General features: G+C 49.9%; 1 long non-coding RNA gene across 1 annotated transcript in view; it reads left to right on the plus strand.

The window, feature by feature from the left end:
- Positions 1–21337, plus strand: part of LOC119876885 — a 41331-nt gene extending 19994 nt beyond the window's left edge. The window contains exon 3 of the long non-coding RNA XR_005368173.1: positions 21211–21337. This is a non-coding gene — a long non-coding RNA (uncharacterized LOC119876885). The remainder of the gene's footprint in view (positions 1–21210) is intronic.
- The last annotated feature ends 2088 nt before the right edge of the window (positions 21338–23425 follow it).

Below are 23425 nucleotides of genomic sequence, written 5' to 3' on the forward strand. Positions count from 1 at the left end.
AGACGGAACAGTCTTCAGTGAGCGGGAAGCTTTGTCAGGGGAGGGCTACTGTGGATCCGAGAAGAACCTCCAAACCCACATGCAGGCACCTGCAGTGTCTGAGTTCTGCGGCCCGTGACACGGGCTACTTAGCCCTTTGCATTTGACGCACGGTATTCACGAATCAGGGCTCGAAAACCCATGAAACAGGGCGAGACGCTGAATCACCTACGATGCTTTGTGTTGGATTCATTGAAACCCTAACTCAAAAATGGTGCCTCCCTATACAGGGAATCTGGAACGGGGCACGCTTAAGGGTTGGCTGATGCAGCAGCTCAGGCATTTTGTGGGCGGCCGGGCTCCTTAGCTCGCTTTCTGCGCCCCCCGTCGAGTCAGCCCCATCCTAAGGCTGCCATCAGCTTGGGCTTCCTTCTTCTCAGCCGGGGGAGGCAGGAAGACAGCGGGGTATAAATCTTTCTCATCCGTTTTCTTGGCCAGACTTGATCACGGGCCCACCCTGAACTGGTAACCATAGCCATGGGAACGACACACACGTCTTGGTTTAGAGCCCAGAGCGTCTCACTTTGTGCTGAGAATGGGTCGGGTCGATCCCTTCGGGCCCTGGGGCTGCCATTTGTTCCTGTCCAGAAGCCACTGTCACATCTGGCCAGTCGTCTCCAGCCAGAGCCGACTATTCCCGTTATCCCACAGTGGCAAACACTCTCATTTTCCATATTTGTCATGTCATGAAAAAAATGAAACAATCGGATGAGTTTGTCTATTTCCACATTATATAAGATGGGCCTATATGGGGCCACCTCTCGCACACGTCCGTACGTTTAATATCTCTGATCTTTAGATTTTCATGGTTTAGGAATCGTTAATACTTAAAAGCACTCATCCGTGTCAGGCAACAACTGTATTAATTCATTTAATCTTCACAATGGGCCCATGGGGAGTTACTATTTTTATACCCATTTCAGAGATGAAGAAATTGAGAAGATAAAGTAATTTGTCCATGAAACACTAGTCGGCACAGGAGCTTGTGGTTGAACCCAGGGTAATTCCCAAATCCTTCATCTGAAAGTTTGATTTGGGATTCTCTGGAAGAGACTGCGATCTATTCCAATGGGTATTCCGCTTTTGTCGATGATATATCTATCGGCTCATAATTAAAAAAAAAATAAAATTTTTGGTGTGACCCAGTGCTCACACGGTGAACAGAGCATCTTCATACTTGCTCTTACTAGGAGGCGAGCATTCTGCTATTTCTACTCCTTTCTATGTTCTTCCATTTTTTTCTTTTTTCTTTTTCTTAAGAGAGGGAAGGGGAGGCACAGAAGGAGAGGGAGAGAGGGGGAGAGAATCTCAAGCAGGCTCCGTATCCAGCATGGGGCCCGACTAGGGCTCGATCTCACACCCGGGAGGTCCTGCCATGAGCTGCAGAGTCAGGCGCTTAACCCACACGGTTAAGGAGGGCAGCGTGATTCAGATGCCCCTATGTTCTATGCTTGAAGAAGCTAGTTGTGACTCTCAAAGTTAATTCTAGTCCTAATAATAGGTCACGATCCGTGTTTAACGCTCTGGTAACAGAATGGGATTGATTAGAGCGATGCCTTGAAGATGCCCAGTAATCACTCCTGAGCCAGAGCTCCAGTTCCTTAGGAAAGATGGGGGGACACAGGCAGAAGGGCAAAGGGCTCGCTGCGGCTCGGTGCCAAGTGACCTCGAGGCTGCCCGGTAGTGGGGAGGCTCCCTCGTGGGTGCAGAGCTGGAGACTCGGAGTGGGGTCCGCAGCAGCCAGGAGAAAGCCGGTCAAAGCCACAGGGTGAGGTCACCGGGGACAACCTGCAAAGTGAGGAGACAGAGGCCCGGGGGGGGTGGGGGGGCCGACGCTGTGGGACGGAGCCACCACATATGACAGGCGCCAACGACGTCCAGAGGCTCCGGGTTTAGGGTTCAATAGCAGGCGGGAGCTGCCGTGCTTCTCCTGACCTACATCTTCCACCCGAGTCGCTAACCCTTGCCGTTCACACCATGACCCGGCTCGCGGCCTAGCCCGACCCGTCTGCTAGCCGGGGCCCCCGGCGGCCAGCCCGCCCTCGCCCGCGCAGGCCGCCAAGCTGACGGACACGGACGCGGGCATTCGGGGCGGCCGCGGGCCACACTCCGTCAGCCCCTTCGGGAATCTCACCACTATTCTGTGAAAAGCCCGAATATTTTCCCTCATGTTCCAGATTGGGAAACTGAGGCTCACAGGGGCAGAGTCCCTTGCGCGGGGAGTCGTGGGGCAGAGCTGACCGGGGCTGCCCTGGGGCCTGGGGCTTGCTGAGCTCGAGGCCCTGCACACCGTGGCCAGCATCTCTGGGCCCTGCTGGCTGCCCGCTAGGCCCGCCGCGGACTCGAGTGGGGTTCGCTGCCGGAGCGGGGCAGTTACCTGCTGCAGTTGTTCTCGAAGTCCGTCCCATGCTGACACGACTGAAGCCAGGTTTCCTGCGCTCTGCTCCTGTGCCCACTGCCGTCTGTCCCCCACCCGACATCCGCTCTCTCACCAGCCTGCCCATGATGTGCAGCGTTATCCTGGGCTAAAATCCTCAAGGGGTATGACCTTGGCTGTCTACACTGACCACAAAAGCGGTGGAGCGCCTGCCTTCGGCCCAGGGCGTGACCCCAGGGTCCCGGGATCGAGTCCTCCATCAGGCTCCCTGCAGGGAGCCTGCTTCTCCCTCTGCCTGTGTCTCTGCCTCTCTCTGTGTGTCTCTCATGAATAAATAAATAAAATCTTAAAAAAAGAAAAAAGGCACAAAGCCTGGGCAGTGCTAGGCCTTGGAAACGGGTCCTACAGTGTTGTTAGAACTGATTGGCGGAGGTGAAGTCCGACACTCCAGGCTGAGTTAACGGTAGGAGCAAAGACATAGAGGAAAAATTCATGGCATGTGTGTGCAACAGAAAGTGGGATGCGTGGGAGGAAGTCGAGGCTTAATTAAAAAAAAAAAAGTGAGGTCAGGTCATTACAGAATTGCATGCCACCAGCGTTTACTAGGTAGGCGATGCAGAGCTGGGCCCGCCGCCCCTCCTTGCTGAGAACCAACATCCGGGCGGTTGGAAGGTTGGCTCAGCCCTCGGGGACCCGGGGCCGGGTGAGCGAGGCTGAGGGGCAGAGCAGGCCGCGTGGTGGCCCCGGGGACGGTCCTCCCGCTGCAGGTCAGCTGCGAGGGCCTCGGGAAGTCGGCGAGCCCCCCTGCTTTCCCAGCTGGGGCTAGCTGCGTGCAAGGGGCGCCGTCCCCAAGCCCCACTAGGCTCGGCCTCCCTTACCACCTTACCTCCCTTACCCCCATCGGAGTTGCTAGCGGAGCCTGGGGGGTTTCGGAGGCTGAAGGGCCCGAGGCAGGCCCGTCCTAGGACATGGCGGGGAGGTCAGGGGCCGGGAGCCTGGAGCAGGCCTTTCTCTCCTGGCTGTGCCCGGGGACACCGGGGACACTGGGGACACCGACACCCCGTTCTTGGCCAGCATCCAGGGCAGGGCTCTGGCTGCCCACTTTGGGGCGCCGCCGGGTCACCCCAGCTTTAACAGCCAGCCACTCAGCCCCCGAGTGCACAGCCCCTGAGCAGGCCTGCGGAGGGACAGAGGCCCGCGAGGACACGGTCGCCCCCCAGGGCCACGCCGTCTAGCATGTGGATCCCGGATCCCGGCCCCGGGGGCTTAACTGTGACCCGGAACGTCTCTGAATTAAATAAAATTAAAAATCCAGGTCTGCGGTCGCACCAGCCTCGTGTCAAGGGCTCGACAGCCTCGCCGGGTGGGGGCGACTGTCCCCGGTGCACAGATGTGGCCTTTGCCATCGATGCACACATTTGTGTCCTTCCTCCCGCTCTCGCCTAGACTCCAGCCGTTTCTGCTCCCACCAGCAAAAGCCTTGGGTGCTCCAACGACTGCAAACGGCGCTTTTTTCCCCCCTCAGGACATGAACAATTCAAAAGCAGGTGACCCTCTCCTCTCATAACCTGGGAAGCAGCTCAGTGGAGACGCCGGCACTAGTTCTGGGCCGCATTGCGTTTGCTCGCCCAACCACGTCTCCTAAACCTCGTCACACCTAAATTCTTAATCTGTCTCGGCCCCAAAACGTCCACGGCAACTCATTGAATCGTGCGTCTCATCTTTGTTATGAAAAGCCCCCGGGGAAATGGCCTTCCGTTCAGTTAAGCGTCCTGCCCGGTCCCCCAACAGCCTCTGCTCCGCTGGTGGCTGGTTCCCGGCCCACGCCTGCCCGCTGTGCCCTCTCCAACCTTCGGGCGGTGCAGGTGGCCTGCTGCTGCCCCACGTAGGGTACAGATGTCACGGGGAGGCGGCTGTCCAGCCAGGGACTGTATCCCCCAGCCCTCCCTGCACCCCGGGTTTGGCACTGACCTTGTTATACCATCTGCCGGCGTCAGGGAAGGAATTTGAGGATGAAAAGGGAATCAGCACTGGGCAGTGTCTATGGCAACCGTAAGAAACGTGCGGGTGCACACCGAATTCTCTGACTTCCAGAGGGCAAACTCGAGTTCCCTCCCACACCCATCTCCCTCGTGAGTCTCACTACTTTTCTCTCCCCTGACCAGCTGCTCCAGCTATCCCGCTGCCACGGAGCCAGCCCAGGGGCCTGCAGCGTAAGACATCAGGGTGGAGAAGCCGGCCCGGTGTAGCAGGAATCTCCGATGTTTACAAATTATCCAAGGTGTAATGTTTGTGCTTAAGCTGCCCGGTTATGGGCTGATTTGCTGATGATCCACTTTAGAGCTTTGAAAAATAGGTACTTTCATATTTCTGTACTTGTGTTTCGGGAAAGCCCTAAAATTCAATAGTCCTCTTGCATATCTCAAAGACTAGTAACTGCTGGTTTTAGGTCAGCACATTTTTTTTGCAGACTGTCTAAAAAAACAAAAAACAAAACAAAACAAAACAAACAACCCTTACTTTTCTATAAAACTAAGTTTCTTTGCCACTTATTAGATTTGTAGCTGATTCTTTCAGAGCTGACTTTCACCTTGACCCGTAACAATAGAAGAATATGAATTTTTTGGAAGGCGGTAGCACTGCCTTTCCTGGACAGAGCCTAGCTCTTCCACCAAGAACAATCTAAGAAATATTGCAAATCTGATGCATATGATTAAAGTAACTCCCCTACAACCTTTTCTTTCTTTCTTTCTTTTGATTTATTTTTCTAGGTTTGAGTGCACCTGCCTCTGGCAGTTATTAAATCTGGTGCCACTCATATCCTCCATCTGATCACAAAAAAAGTGCATCGCAAGACGGTGTCCTTGTGCTCTGGTGAGACCCATCTTCAGACGGACACTCGGGTCCACGGCGAGGCAAGGGACGGGACGGGATGGATGCCAACTGGGGTGGGCCTTCCTGTGGCAGAAAGCACGTGGGGCACGGCAGTCACCACATATAGTGGGTCCCTTGGTGATTTCCGCAGGGTCCTGAGCAGCCATTTCAGACAGTGGCTATGGAGCAGGCTCGTCCCAGCTCAGGCTCAATTATAGCTCAGATTATTTTTATTTCTAAGCAACCAAGAGAAGCAGGACCTGGGTCTCTCTCTTCATGTGGATTTTATTTTTTCCAAAATGGAATAGCCACGAAGATAAGTAAGTGCTGTAACAGCAAGAGAGCATGGTTTCTTCCAAAATGAGGATCATATTCAGAGCATCCCACATCAAGACACCTGGGGTCTGGCAAAAGGTCAGAGTTCCAGAAAACGGAAGCGACCTAATTAAATAGCCCCTAAATAATTCAATTTCATGGGTAAGCGGTATAGTTTTTAAAGGGTTCCAAGGAAGCCAGATCCCTCTGTAGACATGCTGAGTCTTGTCGCTTGCCTGGTTGTCCCCATCGTCGTGTTCCGGATGGTCCTGGATGCTGCACCCCAGCCGGGGGTTCTTAACGTGTGGCTCCCGGCACAGCTGCATCACGGTCACTTGTGTGGATGATATAAAATTAGGATTCCCGGGCCCCACGAGTCTGAGGGTGTGGGACAGGGGATCTGAGTTTCCAAGCGGGGGACCTGATTCTTCTGCTCACTGACGCCTGCGATCACCTGCCCTCGGCGCTCCCTGGAAAGGCCCAGGTGCTCTTCAGAGCAGGGCACTGCAGCCCCCCCCGCCGCCGAGGCCCCCCGCCGCCTGTGGCTTGTAACCGCTGGCTCCACAGTGGGGTCCTGCGGGGGCACCTGTGGGCCCCAGCTCCCCGGCCGTGGGGCCAAGGCCACCGTCCTGCATTTACGTTTTGACAAGCGCACCCTCTTTTTCTCTGCAACCCCTGCAGATCTCACGTGAAAATGAAAAAATCACCGGCGCTGAACTTTACCAAAGCAGGTTGCAAGCAGCTTTTTTAGCCACTGATTCAGACGCCACAAAGGTCAGCGGCGGCGGCTGGGTGCTGGGCCAGTGGGGCTCCCCTGTCCTTTCACCCTTAAAGGGAAACACCATTGAGCTAACCTGATGACGTATCTGTCTTTATTTTTAAAAAAAGAAAAAAGAAAGCTCTATCTTGTTAACAGAACTGAACTACTCTTGAGCTTGGAGCCTCATTCTTCCAGCTTGTACACGAATCTGTTGAGAACTTCGTACTCAATGGTAAGGTCGACCGACTGGTTATCGTCGTGGCACAGTTTGCTTTGTGACGCATGTATACTTGAGAAACCTGATTTGATTTTAGCTCCCGAAAATAATTAATGAGGGCCCCTGGGTTCTGGATCTACATCCATGTCTAACGTGGTTCACTAAAAATAGACCACAGTCCAGGTGTTGGGATTTCTGGACCCGCTTCCACTGATTACCTGTATTTTGATATTTATGGGACTAGGCAATTCCCAGATATTTCAGCTCCACTCTTCCAGTCTTTGGAAGAAAAAAAGAAACTAACGACGACGATGATAGAATCTCCTCCCCTCCAGAGAATTAGCGGGGAGACGAGAGATGGAAGAAAGCAAATGGAAATGTTCGAATTAGGGAAGATGTAATGAAAAGCCAGGTGTGAATCGGAACAGCAGTTGGCGAGATGGGGGGGACGGTGGTGAAGAGGACACGTGTGTGGCTAGGGAGCACGTAAACCGAGCGGCACGCAGCCTTTCAAGAAAAGTTTTAAGCCCGTTTCCACAGTGGATAAGGCCAGAATGTTGGCACGTTACAGAAAGGGACGTGCCAAGACTCTGAATAAATTCTAATGGAAATAGCAATGGATCACCTTCTAGGATCATCTCAGAGGCCACGGCACTACAGGCAGCAGACTCCTCACAGCCCCTCTAGAGATGACACACACGTCCTTCAGCCAGACACAAAAACAAATCAGAACGAGATTCGTTTCTATACTCACAACCTAACACCCTTCGGGATCTGAATGCTATGCCCGCCTAGAGCAAAGAGCGAAACTGGAAAACTGTAGAGCGTGAAAGGACTCTGAGGAAAGAAGACCAAACAGGGTCCCCAGGAGGGCCGAGAAGCTCTGGTGTACGTATGGTGACGCCGTTTAAGCCCTCGTCTATGCTAACCACCATCTGTAAGTGGAGACCCCAGTCTGGTGGACGTGGTGATAGTTCTCACCAGCAGCACCTTGCTCTTCTTTTCTTTCTCTTCTCTTTCTTTTCTTTTTTCTTTTCTTTTTTTTTTTTGCTAGACATGTCATGTCTTTCTTTTCTACTTATAGAGTGAAAAGGAAGCCTGCTAATGGAACGAGTCTTTCCCCCCTGGCTCTGACACTGTAGTCTGCATTGCCCAGCTTGCACCCTGCTCCTTGAGTCATCTCTCAGCGCATTCCGGAGACAGGAGACCCTGGATTAATCCGTAGAGACCCAACGTGGTGGCAGGCCGCCTCCTCTGGGACTTGCAGTTCCATCTCCCATAACCCACGGGGTGGTGCCAACAAGACACCTGGCCAGCACGTGGGAGACACCCTGCGGGCATGTCTGTCTCTTCGCCTTTGCATTGTGCTGTGCCTGTTGTCACTCATGGAAGGAGTGTGGTGGGATGAGGACACCACACTGGCTGGGGGTGCTGCCAGCAGGGAAAATGTTGGATCTTGAGCCTCGCTGCCCCATTTATATCACTGGACACCCTCTACTGTTATCTCAATTTTGCCACCTGGGGGTGGAGGGAGCAGTGTTTGCTACACGGGAGGTGGCTGTTGCAACCATTTGGATGTGACCTGGGGCCGCCAGGGACACATGCATGAGTGAATCCCGTGGAAGCAAGGACCGTGAATGGAGGCAGCGGCTCCGACGGGGTGTGCCTTAGAACAGGTGCTGGAGTGGCCGAGTCTTCCCGGTGGTGACACAGACCTGGGCGGTGCCGGTATCCAGTGACCGAGTGAGGGACACACGGGGCTTTGTCTTCGCAGCCTTTTTCTGTCGTGGCTCACTGCAGTGGCTTGAACGGCATGGATTCTTTTTTTCTGTTTTTTTTTTTTTTTTTAAAGATTTTATTTAGAGAGAGAGATTTTTATTAGAGAGAGAGAGAGGCAGAGACACAGGCAGAGGGAGAAGCAGGCTCCATGCACCGGGAGCCTGATGTGGGATTCGATCCAGGGTCTCCAGGATCGCGCCCTGGGCCAAAGGCAGGCGCCAAACCGCTGCGCCACCCAGGGATCCCTTTTCTGTTCTTTTAAAGAGAATTTAGCAATTTGTGGAATTTCTTTAGTATCAAGCACTTCGGTAATAGCTCATCGACAAAGGGAAAGTTCCATTGTGAGTCGTTTCGTTTTTGTAAGAAAGCAGAACAGCATCGATTTGTTCTTTTGCTCTATTTTCAGGATACTCCCTCCCTAGAGATTCGTTTTTAGGTGTCACGCTTCCCCTCCCTCCCTCTCTCTGGGGTGTGAGGGAAGCTCTGCATATGCGCCCGCGAGACTTCTCGGAGGTGATAAATGCGAGCTTCAGTCTCCCATTCACAGGCAGCGGCTGAGAAGCCAAGAAGCGGGCGAGGGGGCGGAGCTGAAGGTGACAGATTGATGGAGATAAGGAGAAATGCACTTGGAAAGGAAGGGAGGAGCGAACCAGGCAAGAGTTGTAAGAACTGGGGAAGCAGGTCTAAATTGGATCTCGAGGTGGCGGGGTGACAGCCAAGTTTCCTATGGGGGAGTGAGTCGCTAGGCTGCCACGTTTGAGGCAGCCTGGAAATTCTGAAACATGAGAATCCAAAAAAGCCAGAGAAGGGGGATAATCTCCAAAGGGGCAGGAGGCGAGGCTGGGCCTCCTCTGGAGCCGTTTGCTGGGTTCCTGTTGTGATTTGATCAGAACCGTCGGTTTGTCTGCAGAGGATTAGTTGCATGTCAGCCCCGTGAGGGATACCTGGTCTCAGAGAGCTGACCGCCGGGCCCCGGCGTGAATCTGGGGTTTCCAAGGCCCCTCCTTGTCTTCCACAGGGTGCCTGTTTTCGGGCTCCATGGCTTACGTCAGCTCAGCCTCCACTGGCTCCTGGAAGTTGCTAGAAAGGGATGATGCAAGTGATCTACCCCCTTCAAATGTCACTGCCTCACAAAGACATCCTTCCCTTCACCCCAACCCACGTGGGCTTAAAGGAACACCAATCGGCAATCTCCACGGACACCTGGTACCCCTGGTCTCCAGGTTCACTGGCTCTCTGGGCTTCCATGGGCTCTGTCCTTGTGTCCCCCACGGGAGACACCCGCTGTTCCGGCACCTGCTGTCCCCTGGGCTGTGTCGCCCTCTGGGTAGTCAGAGGCTCCAAGCAGGGGAGCCGGCCCAACAGCTCAGCACTCCGCCTAGCTCCAAGGTTCCTAGTAGGACCCAAACGAAATATCCAAAGTGCCCTGGAAAGCAATACAAGCACAACCCAGATGCAGAACTGGTCTTAAAAAAATTTAAAAAAGCACCTCTTCTTGCTTTTGCATGTCTCTACGCCATGTGTGTATATTTAGCTGCACGAGCCCTTGAGTGCATCTCACCACGCAGATCTGCAGAGTTCCTGATGCCTCGTCTTTTGAATAGTTCTTTCTCTGCCACCCTGAAAGTGTCATAGTGTTCAGACCCCAATTAGTACGATTGTGCGTTTACACATGGTGGTCAGCTCTTCCCTGTAAACAGAAGTTAAGAGCAGCACGTATTGAACCGAACAGGAGCTGGAGAACGTGCTTCTGTAACGAGTACCTTGTATCATCAGCCTTAGCATCCTCGGAACAAATTGAATCCACTAATCCCCACAAGGCCAAAAGATGAACTATCTTATTTTTTAAGACAAAGATGAACTCAGTGTCAGGGTAGTGCAAGAATATTATTGCCATTTCTTTTATTATCATATATAATACCTTTCCGCTGAAAAGCCGAGAGACATTTTACAAAATCTGACAGTGATCCTCACAACATCCCTCCGGGCCGAGTAGGCTTCATTACAAACAATAAATAATAACCGCCCTTTATTTTGAAACGTCTCCTGCAGAAGTGATTACCAGCAGGATGGAGAGTCCTGATGCGTGGGTTCTGAAGGGCGTCTGTTTCCCGGGAGTTAGAGACGACAGCAGGTTCCCGCGGGTCTCTGTCAAAGTTGTTTTGATTCAAAAAGCTGGTTGCATCGGGACGACTCCAGTGCACCGGAAAAGTATCTGTCATAATTACCAGCATTTACTCTCAGGTCGAAAGAAGTTTAGACCATGGTTATATTACCTAAGGTAGATACGGGAGGTGACCCAGTTCACTGACTCCCGGGAGGATCTGCCACCTGCTAAGAACCGCCTACCGGCCTGTCTTCCAACTGAGTTCTCCTGGTTTAGGGTCTGGTTGTTGTTGTTGTTGTTGTTGTTGACTAGTGTTGTCAGTCACACTGCCTGGCCTCCTTTCAGAGCTTCCTCAGGCAGGCACCTCATCGTAAGGCCCCCGTGGGGAACGGGCCCTGGGCACGTCATATTTGATACCAGGCGTCCTCCTCTCCCCGGCATCAGAGGCTGCACACCCTGCTGGACGCCTGGCCCGAAGGCAGTCAGCGGCTGAGGTGCGAGCTGGGCACAGAAGCATAACCTGAGCCAAGTCAACGGTGTCTCCTGGGCACTGCAGGTGGGAGGTGCCAAGGGAATAAGGGGGTCAGCGATGGGGCAAGAAGATGCCGGGGTCGGGTTGGGATGGGGCTAGGTCACGAGTGACGTAAAACGATCCGTGAGCTGTGGTTGTGAGTGAGCAGACAATTCAAGACGGAGAAAGACGCGGAGATTAGAGAGCGAAGAAGCCAGTTCCGAAGAGGAGACAACAGAGGCGAGTGGAGAAGAGGTGGTGCCCCATAGACTGTGGCAAAGACGCACCATGGCCAAAGACTCCAGAGAAATCTTGGGTTAAGACCCACCCTTCTGCTTGGGCTCCAAGGCTTGGGCTTGAACCCCACTCTGGCTCCTCTTTCTGTATCCCTGGGGCCATTTCTTTGTCCTTTATCCCACTTGTATGTCCCCAGTACCTGGACCAGAGAGTTCCTTAGGACGGTGGCCTTTCCAGTCTGAGATGGAGAATCAGATTCGTTGCTGCATCCACTTCCCCGGGGCACGGATACAGCCACAGTCATTCACTTACAAAAAGAAAAAAACAAACCCTTCTTCGAGTATATTGTTCAACAATCTTTGAGGTCAGTGCTCGGTAGATAACTCCTCAACGGGCGCATTGCGAGCTGCCCAACAAGCTTAGTTGTACCTGATGTAAACGGTAGGAGGATGGGTGTGGAGTGTGCAATCCCAGTGCACGCTCTTCCCAAGCGCTTGTTTCTGTCCTACCCAGTTACGTTAGCGTCCGAACTCACACTCAGAACAAGTCTGTTATATGTTACTCTTCTCCTCAAACGCCCCTTCCAGGATCACTTATTTTCTTTGGCCGTCTAACATTCCAGAGCCATGGGACTATCTCTCTCATTGTCGTTCTCTGGCTTTGATCAATTTTTTTTTTAATTGCTGAATATAGCTGTCACTTTTGAGAAATAAAACTGGAAGGACTCCTATAAAGTGTTCACCATTTCATTCATGTTTATTCTCCTTCACAGTATTTTGTTAAACAATTAAATTACTGTTAGCAAATGGCAATTGCGGGGCATAAAATGCAAATGTCTATGATATCAAAGAAGTTTATCTTGCTGATAGATTTTAAGTGCTTATTGTCGATCGGTCCTTTTCTTCTAGAAACAAAAAGATAATAAGGGTGCCTATTACGTTCCACTTAGATTAATTAATGCGTTTATTCAAGAAATTCTGGTGGTGTCATGAGTTAATGATACGGAAAGATGGTGATTTGGGAGCATATGGTCAGTGTGAAAGATAGCTGCCCAGGCACAGAGCGGGCTAAGATTGAGTGGCCCAATGTCTGGGAACCATTACTTCTTGTCTCTTTAGAGAGGGAAGCCCTCTTGAGCCATGACTAGTTGAAATCCCTCACATTTCCTTGAGGAAAGGAATAGTTTGGGCATCCGTGAGCTCTCATGTTTTTCTCAGCAATAACCTGAGAAACGTATTCTTCCTTCATGTCTTCCTTGTTTTACCAGTGTCTATTTTTCAAAGATGTTTTAGTTCTTAATTTATTGAAAACTTTTATTAAATACATACTTAATGAGCCATTGGAGCTCCTGATGAGCACGAGAGAACAATCCTTAGCACACAGGCTTTAAAGAATTTCAGTTAGTTAAAAAAAAAAAAAAAAGTAATATTTCAGCCATTTTGTACACATTTTTCTCCTGGGGTGTTTGAGATATTGAAAATTTCTGTCCCTACCTTCTGATATTTCTAGAGACTACCAGGGTGGGAACAACTGTCTCTGTGTTCTTTCAGATTTCTCAGGGCGGCCTTGGTATCAAATATGCAGGCCCACAGTCAGCTCCGGTGTGGGATGGCAGTAATGTGGTCATTACATCTTAGATCTTCGTGTCCTTTCTTGCTCGTGGAATCTTGACTTGATTGGTTCTTCTCCAGGGCACATTGTTCCAGCAGAGGCTGACCTCTCATCAACTCCAAGGAAGTTGGAAAAAAAATTAATCAAAGCCAGAGAACGATAATGAGCGGTAGTTCCATGGATCTTGAATGTTAGACGGCCAAAGAAAGGACGTAATCCTGGAAGGGGTGTTGGAGGGGAAGAGTAACATATAACAGACCTGTTCTGAGTGTGAGTTCGGACGCTAATGTAACTGGCTGGGACAGAAACAACTTCAATTTGTGTGAAATTTAAGAAACAGTGAAAAGGACTATAAGGGAATGAAGTGAAACTGAATGGGGAAAATCAGAGAGGAAGATAAACCATGGGAGTCTCTTAACTCTGGGGAAAAAAACTGAGCATTGCAGAGGGAAGGTAGGTGGAGGGATGGGTTACTGGGTGACAGGCATTAAGGAGGGCACATGGTATGATGAGCACTGGCTGTTACACACGACTAATGAATTACTGAAAACTACATCTGAAACTAATGATGTATATTATATGTTGCAAAATCGATTTAAAATTTTAAAAAATTCTAAAAATAAACTAGCTTAGGCCTCATCCCCCTTTGCTTTTTTTCTTTTTAAATATTTTAAAGTTCATTTACTTGTTTTTAGTAATCTCCGTAGTTAATTAATGTGGGGCTTGAGGCCACCACCATGAGATCAAGAGTCACACACGCTTCTGACTGGGCCAGCCAGATGCCCCCGCCCCACTGTCCTTTTAAATGATTTGGCGTGGTTGCCTCTATCAAGGAGAAATGAGGGGAAGCCTGCCAACTTAGACCAATCATGGTAAGTTTGCGACAGAGGTCGGCCTAGCAAGAGGCTAATAGGGAAACTTTATGGAATTCTTTCTTCGTTCTTAAAATAAAATGGAAAGAAGAGAAGATATTTTTCTTTCTCCTCGTCTTGCTTATGGGGGTGCTATATAATGATCTGATAGCTGGAGCTGCTGCAGTCATTTTGTGACCATAGGGGGACTGCTAACACATTGGCAACTGGCAGGCTGGACGGATGGAAGGAATCTTGGCCCTGATTGATCATTTATTAAGCAACTTTATTAACTCATTCTGGAACTTCTCTGCCTCTGGATTATTTTCTTTTTTTGGATGATGCATCTTAAGTTCCTTCTAGCTGCATTTTTCTAGATATTTCTGTTCCTTGAAGCTGAAAGTACTTCAACTGTTGTATAACCGTGATGATAGCTTTCAAAATATTAGCAATAAACGTACTCATGGAATCTCAGAGTTGGGAGCAGCTTGAAAAATAATCTATCCAATTATACAAATTAAAAGTTTGAGGGGGCAACCTATAATTGCCATCAGATGCTGTGACAGTAGGCTTGCACTGACACCCCGAGATTATCACAATGACCTAAGAGGAGGTATATTATCTCTAAGAGGACACCTGTTATGAACTGAATTGTACCACCCCACACCTTCTCCCGCATTTACACATTGAAGGTCTAACCCCAAATGTGATTAGATTTGGAGACAGGACTTCTAAAGAGGTAATTGCAGTTAAATAAGGTCATGAAGATGGGGCCTGAACCCAATATGACTGGTGTCCTTACAAGAAAAGGAAGAGACACCATGGATGCACATGCAGAGGAATGCCCAGTGAGGACGCACAAGAAGGTGGCAATCTACAAGCTTAAGAAAGAGGCCTCCTCAGACCCTGCCATCATGTCGATGTTGGACTTCTAGACTCTAGAACTGTGAAAAAATTAATTTCTGTTGTTTAAGCCACTTGGTCTGCAGCGTATTATTATGAGAGCCCCAGCAAACTAATATAAGATCCAAACAAGATTGCTTTAAATAAAAGGCACCTTTATTATCCCATATGACATAGACAGTTCTAGACTTAGGACATTTCCAAGGCTGACTAATTAACAGCTCAGTAATGTGAACAAAGACCCAAACTCTTTCCATTTTCCAATTCTGTCATCTTCAGCAACCTGACTTTTAACCCCTAGGGTGTCCATGCCCAGATGCAAGAGAGCTGTATCAGCTCCCGTGCTGCTGCCTACTCACAGCTGTTTAAGAAGCAGAAAAACCAGCTTCGCCTCATGCAAATCTATTTGGGTGAAGAAGCTTCTCCAGAGCTCCCCCCTCCCCATAGTCCTTTGGTTATGTCTTGTTAGTCAGAATTGTGTCATGGGCTTTTGCCTAAGTAACCCCTTCAAGGAGAATGGGGTCACTGTGATGGCTTTAGATCCATTGTGAATCTCTCCTGGGGGGCGGGAGGGGGCTCAGCCTCCCCCGAAGCATGTGGCTCCTTGGTGTCTGCTAGCTACGAATTATGGGATGGGAAGAGGGGACAAGTCTTGGACAACAACCAACAAGGTCCCTGTTGTGTGTGTGTTCCATTTCCCGTTTTGATCCCAAGTACTCGCCCGACACATCATGTGGTTTGTAAACTTGCCAGGGCAGGGAGGACCACAAGGGACACCCCCCAGGCTTCCCCAGCTCTCTTTGACCTTATTCCATGCTTACTAAGCAGTTTTCTCATGATTGATTAGGCTACCTAACTACCTGGATGTCTGGTAGGAAGTGTCCTGGGTAGCGGCTGATGTAATCCGTGGAGGAGAGGGGTGTATCACATGTTTTAAATTAATAGCTTCATGTTCTGACCTCACGTCACAGTCCTAGGTGTGTCACGACGGTAAATACTTTGTTCTTGTGTGCTGGGCACTCCAGGAGATGCGAGATATTCAGAAATGAAGAGGATGCTGCTCCGAGGGCCTCTCTCGGTTGGAAGCTCAGAGTCCCAGAGGGGGCTGTTGGGGTCACCTTTGAGGGAGCACATGCCAGACACGGGGTCAAGTGCTCTCCAGGTTGCATGGCTGTGCTCACTGTCACTTTCTGATTTCATTACCTAGGATTCCTCTTCTCACTCCTTCTGCTCCTGCCACTCTGGTCCACGAACTCTCGAAGTAACACTTTTGGGAGTAATTTCTAACCTGGAATACGTTTCCCCCAGGGATCCTTGTGGCTAATTCTCTTATCCCTTTTCAAAAATTGGCTCACAGGTTACCTTCACAGAGAGGCTATGGAAGCTTCCAGTGTCCCGACGCTTCCCATCGCCCTTCTCTGCCTAGCCTTTTGCCACAGCCGATGTGACCACAGGGCATGCTGTGTACTTCACACACGGCTTTTATTTATCGCCAGTCTCCCCCTACCAGAATATAAGGTCCTTGAGGGCAGGGATTTCTGTCTGTTTCCCTAATGTCTACAGTAGCACCTGACACATAGTGGGATCCCCAAAAAACACATTTATTAATAAATGAATCATCTCCAATACGTAGAATTGTTACTCATACGAATTGCTCTTGATTACAGAGCAAGGACACTGTGGAGCTAAGACTTGATTCCAAGGCTTTCCAATGGTAGAGCACACCTGAAATGCCCCATATCCTTTTGAGTCCATAAATCTGCAAAGACACGTAGCAGACCCTGGGTCATGGTAACCCTTGGAGACCCGGCTTCCACGGAGACCTCATGGAGGTAGAAATCACACCAGCAAGGTGAAGAGGGAACATTTAATATGAAGAATCGTAAGCTTGCAAAAGGTAATTAACAACTAAAAGGTGTAAAAAGGGCCCCCGAGAGGTAGAGAGGCACTAAGTAGAGAAAACACTGCTTCCCCTAGACTGAGAGAGAGCGTCCAAGAAGGCACTTCCAGGCACCAAGGAGCAGCTCCCCCGTCACCCCCCGGGGCCGAGTGGCTCCCTGGCGCCCCCCAGTCTTGCAGGAGGTGGCTGAGGCCGGCCACTGGTCACCGCAGGTGCCAAGCGGGTTGATGGCCTAGTGGAAACCTCACACCAGGAGTGAAGTAAGGAAGATCTCTGCCTCCTGTTCTGGCCCTTGCGGAGCCCCTCTAGTACCCTCGGTTGGCAGAGCGGCCGTGGTCTAGCCCGCAGAGGAGAAGGGTTCACAGGGACCTGCTCCAGCATCACGACACAGCAAAGAAGGGCGCACCGGGAACCATGAGGCGATCCATGAGTGACCGGCCCACCAGCCAAAGATCGCCCGAGAGGCGGTGGGGGGCAGCCCTGGCCCTCCCGTCTCTCCTCTCCACGACGTGGGAAGTTCACGGTCTATGACCTGCCTTAGCCGCTCGTGTACATTTTCTTCCCATGTAAGTTGGAGAACAGATGCTGCGGTCCTTGTCGGTCCGCTCAGGATTTTCACGTCACCAGGTGGGGAGGCAGATGATTCGGCCGAGGAAAGCAAGATTTTGGTGAATACAGCCTACCCTTGTTTTCTTCCATAATTAATGTCTTGTCGGTCTCTTCGTGCACTTGAAGGAAGGACTGGAGAGCTCCCATTTCTGCTGCTCACACCGCCGCGCCCTCTGTGACCTCCTAGGCCCTGGGATTCGTGGGTGGGCCCAGCGTATCCCTGCATCTCCTGTCGGAAAATAAAGACTGTTTCCTTCCGTGTGTGGACATACAGAGACTTGTGCTTTCCTCCTGGAGAGGGCTAGAAAACCTGCCTGAAACTCCTCAGTATTCTTTTAAGAAATATCAGTTTATTAAAGCTTCTCGTTCCTCAGCTCTGCGGGTCTTTCGCCTGAAAATATCGTGCCACGCTTCCTCCACGACGGTGGTTTCCTCGTGCTCAGGGTAAGGGTTCAGGATGTCATTTCCACGTCTGCTCCTCGTAGGCAGGCCGTTCATGATCTTGCTGCCCAGGCATCATCGTAACCTTTTCGAAAGCAGCAGAGCTTGTTTCAGGGGAGAGGTGAAGTCCATTAAAGACAACAGCTTCTCGCAGAGTCGGAGCTGGACTACAGTTTGGCTCAGACGGTCTTCTCATTGGTTTGGGGTTTCGGTCCATTGAAGGAAAGCTCTGATTACATCTTACAGCAGGCCCCTAGGCAAAAAATGTGCTTTATCTGCACAATGACGGTGGTTCCCTTTCCTTTGACCATGTCCCTGAAAGACACTGTACGCTAGGGAGCAGATGCTTCCTCTGGGGCGCCCCATCCTCCCACCTGCATCAGAGCACTTTGTACATCACAGAACTGCGAGGGAGGACGCTCGGGTGCCCTGTCTGATGTTCACGTATCCACTTCAGTACCTTCAGCAACAGCCTTGGATTTTGCAAACCCCAGGGTGGTCTCTGTATTAAGCACTTACAGACTCCAGATCCCAAAGTGAGGTGACGCCCCCAGAAATCCCTGCCCCATGCAGGGAAGGCCAGGTCTTTTGACTTTTTTTTTTTTTTTGGTCTTTTGACTTTAAAAGCTAGTTGAGGGATCCCTGGGTGGTGCAGCGGTTTGGCGCCTGCCTTTGGCCCAGGGCGCGATCCTGGAGACCCGGGATCGAATCCCACGTTGGGCTCCCGGTGCATGGAGTCTGCTTCTCCCTCTGCCTATGTCTCTGCCTCTCTCTCTCTCTCTGTGACTATCATTAAAAAAAAAAAAAAAAAAAAAAAAGCTAGTTGAGGAATAAGAAGGGAAACCATAGCCCGCGAATGTCACAGGGCCCATTAGAAGGAAAGTAGGCTTGCTAGTGTCTGTGATTTGTTATCTGAAATAGTCTTAGAATGAGCCCCCCTCAATAAATGAGGGGAGAGGAGGTAAATAACTTGGATTTTTAAAACCATATACCTGTGAGCCTGGGGTTTGAGAAGGGCACACTGAAATGTTCTTTGCATGCATCCATATCACTAAAAATAATTTAAAAAGATTTTTTAAAATTTATTTATGATAGTCACACACACAGAGAGAGAGAGAGGCAGAGACACAGGCAGAGGGAGAAGCAGGCTCCACGCACTGGGAGCCCGATGTGGGATTCGATCCCGGGTCTCCAGGATCGTGCCCTGGGCCAAAGGCAGGCACCAAACCGCTGCACCACCCAGGGATCCCACTAAAAATAATTATATTGAAAAGTCACGCCCAGCCTTGGGAAAACATCATCCAAAAGTAAAGCAGACTTCCTTTGCCCTTTCATCTTTTGGGAGAGGGATTTGTCTACTGGAAGACCAGTCCAAGAGGACGGACCACTCTTAAGATGCCACTCTGTCAGTGTTTGAAGATTTCAAGACAAACTGAGAGTTTCCTGGTCAAACAAAAGAGTCCACGTGCTTTGTGGGCAAAACCATTGTACAAGGCAAGTCTTTTCCTTGATGAAAATGTAAGTTCCTTACTAAACTCCGATCTCCTCGAGGGTGGGCGCCGTAAACCCGTTTGCGTTGGTGTCCCTGATGCCGGCTCGGTGCGATCTACAGCCAAGCGATCAGCCAAGGACAGGGAGGAGGAGAAGGGAAAAGAAAGAACATGAAAGGAGGGGAGTGGAGGCAGGGAGAGGGAAGGGGAGGAAATTTCAGGCAGGTGCAGAGACGGAATGCAGCAGAAGGGAAGCCCTTCAGACAGGGGCGACCATGGCCAAGGGGGATTGTTTGCCCTTTCTCCCTCCAGTGTGTTTCTTCCTTCTTTGGGGTGATTTTTCTTGTCCTCCCAACACATTTTAGGGGGCCCCATCTGCTTTTCATAGCTTCCAAGCATACATTTTTACTGTAGTGAAAGCAGCAACGGGGGGTACCAGGCGGGGTCTCCTGACTCGTCCCTGCCTGACTGCGCCACCTCGCTGTCACGACACGGCTGGAGGGGAAGGTGGGCATCTTCGTGTCATGTAATCTCTCAGAGAATGAGGTACATGAGAGCTGGATAAATGTCTGTAAAGAAATTAAAGCTTTTCGGATGAAAAAAAAAAGGAGTCAAGTAAAGGTGAAGTTTTCTTAGAGACGATGCCCTCGATGCTCTTGACTGACAACAGGGTCTTTTGTGGGGATGCAAGTGACTTTTGAACTACTAACATTTGCAGGATGCTCACTTAAAACATTCTTAAGGCCTCCATTAAAAACAAATGCATTTCTTTGACTTTTATGTTTTAAAAGAAGCCTCGTTTTAAGACTGTAATTGAGGATTAATTACACTGCCCTTTTCCATAGATCTCAAAATACCGTGCAGTTTTCCACATTTAGAGAAAGAATCTCAGTATTTGATTTTTTTTTAAAGATTTTATTTATTTATTCATGAGAGACACAGAGAGAGAGGCAGGGACACAGGCAGAGGGAGAAGCAGGCTCCATGCAGGGATCCCAACGCGGGACTCGATCTCGGGAACCTGGGATCATGCCCTGGGCCTAAGGCAGATGCTCCACCGCGGAGCCACCCAGGCGTCCCTCAGTATTTGATTTGAGTGGGTTTTCCTAGACCTTCTCTGATACTTCTGGTACAACCATCAGTGTATGACATTTATCAGTCAGGACTACCTCTTAGGAGTGACACTTCCTCGTGTGGCTTCAGAGAATAATAGATTGATTATTTTTAGGTGCTGACTCTATACCACGGGGTTATGATTGTGAGTGAAATGAAAATAGCGCACATGTCGTGTTCTGAATGTACCTTCTTCACACCCACTGTCACTGTGGGTTTCCACTCATGGCGCGAGGCACTGTCAACCTCCAAAAGCCCAAGCTAAAACCCAGACTGGACCTGGGAGCCACCAGGGACCCCTCTTCCTTTGCAAATCCCACAGTCCTGCCAGTTATCAGTCTTGCAGATCCCGTCTCCTTGCACCCCCAGCCCCCTACCCCCCGCCGTCCCCTGGGGCACTGGGAGTTCACGCTCTCAGCAACTTTGGCCTGCAGGCCTGCTGAGATCCTTTATGGCATCTCCCCATCGCGACACTGATGCATCTGTCTCCCCAGTGTATCATGGTTTATACTTGATGAAATGGAATCCAGGCACTATTTGTCTAACATTTTATACCTTATGAAGGTACGTTTTAGATATGGATGGACGGAACAATTTTTAAAAATTGAATTTATTAACGGCACAAAAGCAATTTTCTCACCAATTATAGGAACGCGTTTGCTTTTGTTCAACCTCTTCAAAAAAGTTTTGCGGGTGAACTTTTTTATTTAGTTTTATTTAACCTATGTGGAGAAAAGGAGACAAATCATTATATTTCCAGCTTGATGAATTTTTGCAAAGTGGACCTTGGCGTGTGACCCTGTAATTTAAATTAGACCCAGGAAATTGAACATTATCAGTCTCCAGAAGCTTCCCTGTCCCCTCCCCTAGGCCACATAGTGCCCTTCTCCTCTGCCAAGGACGTCCCCTCTGCCAAGGACGACCGCCTGCCTGACCTCGGCCACCACAGGCCGTTTCCTGGCTTTGCACTTTACGTGGTAGTCAAATAGCGCATCCTCCCTGCGTCCAGCCTCCTTTGCTCACTGCAAAGTTCCTGAGATCTGCTCACGTTGTGATGCTATGTGTTTTCATTCTCAGCGCTGAAACATCTGACTACTTTTGACGACATCATCCTATCAATAGGTCACATCTCAGAGCACGACATACAACCTAGGTAAGGCTTTCTTTATTGTTATAAAGTAATATTTCAAGTATTATGGACGCCTTGAAGCATTTTGGCCAGCGTCTCCTCCGATCTTTGCCTCCAAGGGGGTTGAGGGAGACTCCGGGCTAGGAGGAGAGGACTGAGCTGTGCCATTTCCTCGTGCTTGAATTGTTCGTATCATCTACAATCTGATGTCTCTGCAGGAATCTTTTAAAACCCGTGTGTTAAAAAAAATAAAAATAAATAATAAATAATAAATAATAAAATAAATAAATAAATAAATAAATAAATAAATAAATAAAACCCGTGTGCTCATTTTGCCAGGGCTAGTTTAGCTGAAATTAGGTAACATAAGCCATAAATCCACTTGACTGCACACACGGTGGGTACAAAGCGTCTGAGACGAGAAGCGCCCTGCCAGGAACCCTCTCCGCTTTGACTAGGGTAAGTAACACACGGGCCTCTGGCACATGGGAAAAGTGAAGGTCTTCACATTAATTCATGTATTAATTGCTAGTAAAACTTAATTTTTTAGATGACAAATATAATGAATACCTATCAACAAGTTCCGATACTCCCTTTCCTACCGTAGTGGGTCAGCTTGCCGCCCTCCCGAACATCCTCCCACTTTGGAAACCGCTGATGGAATAAATGGCTTCAGGAGCACCCGCCCAGCTCCGTGCTCACCTCCTACCTCACTGATCTACCCTCCAAATAGCTGCTACGTCATGTTTTTTGAATGCATATCTAAGTAAGGCCTTTCCATGCTTGAGACCACACTCGCCGCCCCCCTCCCTTCATTAGCTCTGCAAATTGCCTCCAGCCTACACGGCCAAGCTGTTCATCCCTGCCCTCCGGACTGAGCCGTCCCCTCTGCCCACCTTCTCCGGGCTGTCCCCTGGTCATGCTGAACTGCTTGTTGTTGTCCTATCATGAGCCACGCTGACGCGGGCCTGCGTAACTTTGGCTGGTTTGGCGTCCTTGCCCAGAAGGCATCTTGCCACTTGCATGCAGGACTAATGCTCTTCCATTTTTGCAACTTCTCCTAAGAATCGCCTTTTCCACGGACTTTCTCTTGTCCAGCAGTGGGATTTTTGCAGCCATCCTCTGCAACAGGGCTCTGCCCTCCACTCCTGCCCCAGCCTCTGGTGCCGGCACCTTCCCAAAAGGAACCCTCTCAGCAGACAGTGATGGTCTACAAATGACCAAATTCATCAGACTTGTATAAAAAAAAAAGTTACTGGTTCTCAAACTTCAGAGTGTAGCACAATCATCTGGAAGGATTTGAAAGCACAGATGGTTGGGCCTTACTCCTAGAGTTTCTAATTCAGTCGCTTGCGCTACACAGAAAACATATTCTAGAAACTTCCGTCATAGCTCCCTTACTGTAATGTTGGCAGTAGTGGAGCAACCTGGCTGAGGTGTGGGTGCAGTGGTGCTGTGGGAAGATTCTACACCGTATTTCAGACTAGATGCTAAATAAGGTTTCTCTGCAGCAGCGCTATTGATATTTGGAGCCAAGTAATTCTTTGTTGTGGGGGCTGTTCTCTGTCCCGTGCCTTCAGGATATCTAGCACCATCCTCGGCCTCTATCCACTCGCTGCCCTCGTCCCCTCTCCGACTTCTCCCCACAAGCCCCCACCCCAGGCTGTGACAACCCCAAATTCCTTCAGATATTGCCAACTGTCCAGGTGGGGGAAAAAATCACTCCTAGTTGAGAAACACTGTGCTAGATTCATCGCTTCTTAGCTGTGTGATTTTGGGCTAATTAGGAAATCTCTGTATTTTGGTGTTATCCGTCCAATGGGTATAATGACCCATCTTGAAAGGCCGCCACGTAGCTTATATAAGCTACTGTGCCTCGCTGACCCAGGCTCGGTTGGCTTTGCCCTGAAACTCAGTATTCTCCTGGCTTCTAAACCCTAGACAATTACGATGCTTCATTTTCCTTTTTCTCCTTTTCCTTGACGTCCGTTGCCTTCAGCCCGCTAATCCTCATGTTCTCTCCAAGGATCGTTTTTAATGATTCCCGTGGTTATTTTTGGGTAAGTGACTATAAAATCTAAATCTCTAGGCCCCATCTCTTTCAAGATCCAATTGTGTGTCAGCAATGGCCTGTTGGATATTTGGACTTTGATATTTTCTTGC

This window comes from Canis lupus, chromosome 12 (genome assembly GCF_011100685.1).
Source record: "Canis lupus familiaris isolate Mischka breed German Shepherd chromosome 12, alternate assembly UU_Cfam_GSD_1.0, whole genome shotgun sequence".
Taxonomy (NCBI): domain Eukaryota; kingdom Metazoa; phylum Chordata; class Mammalia; order Carnivora; family Canidae; genus Canis; species Canis lupus.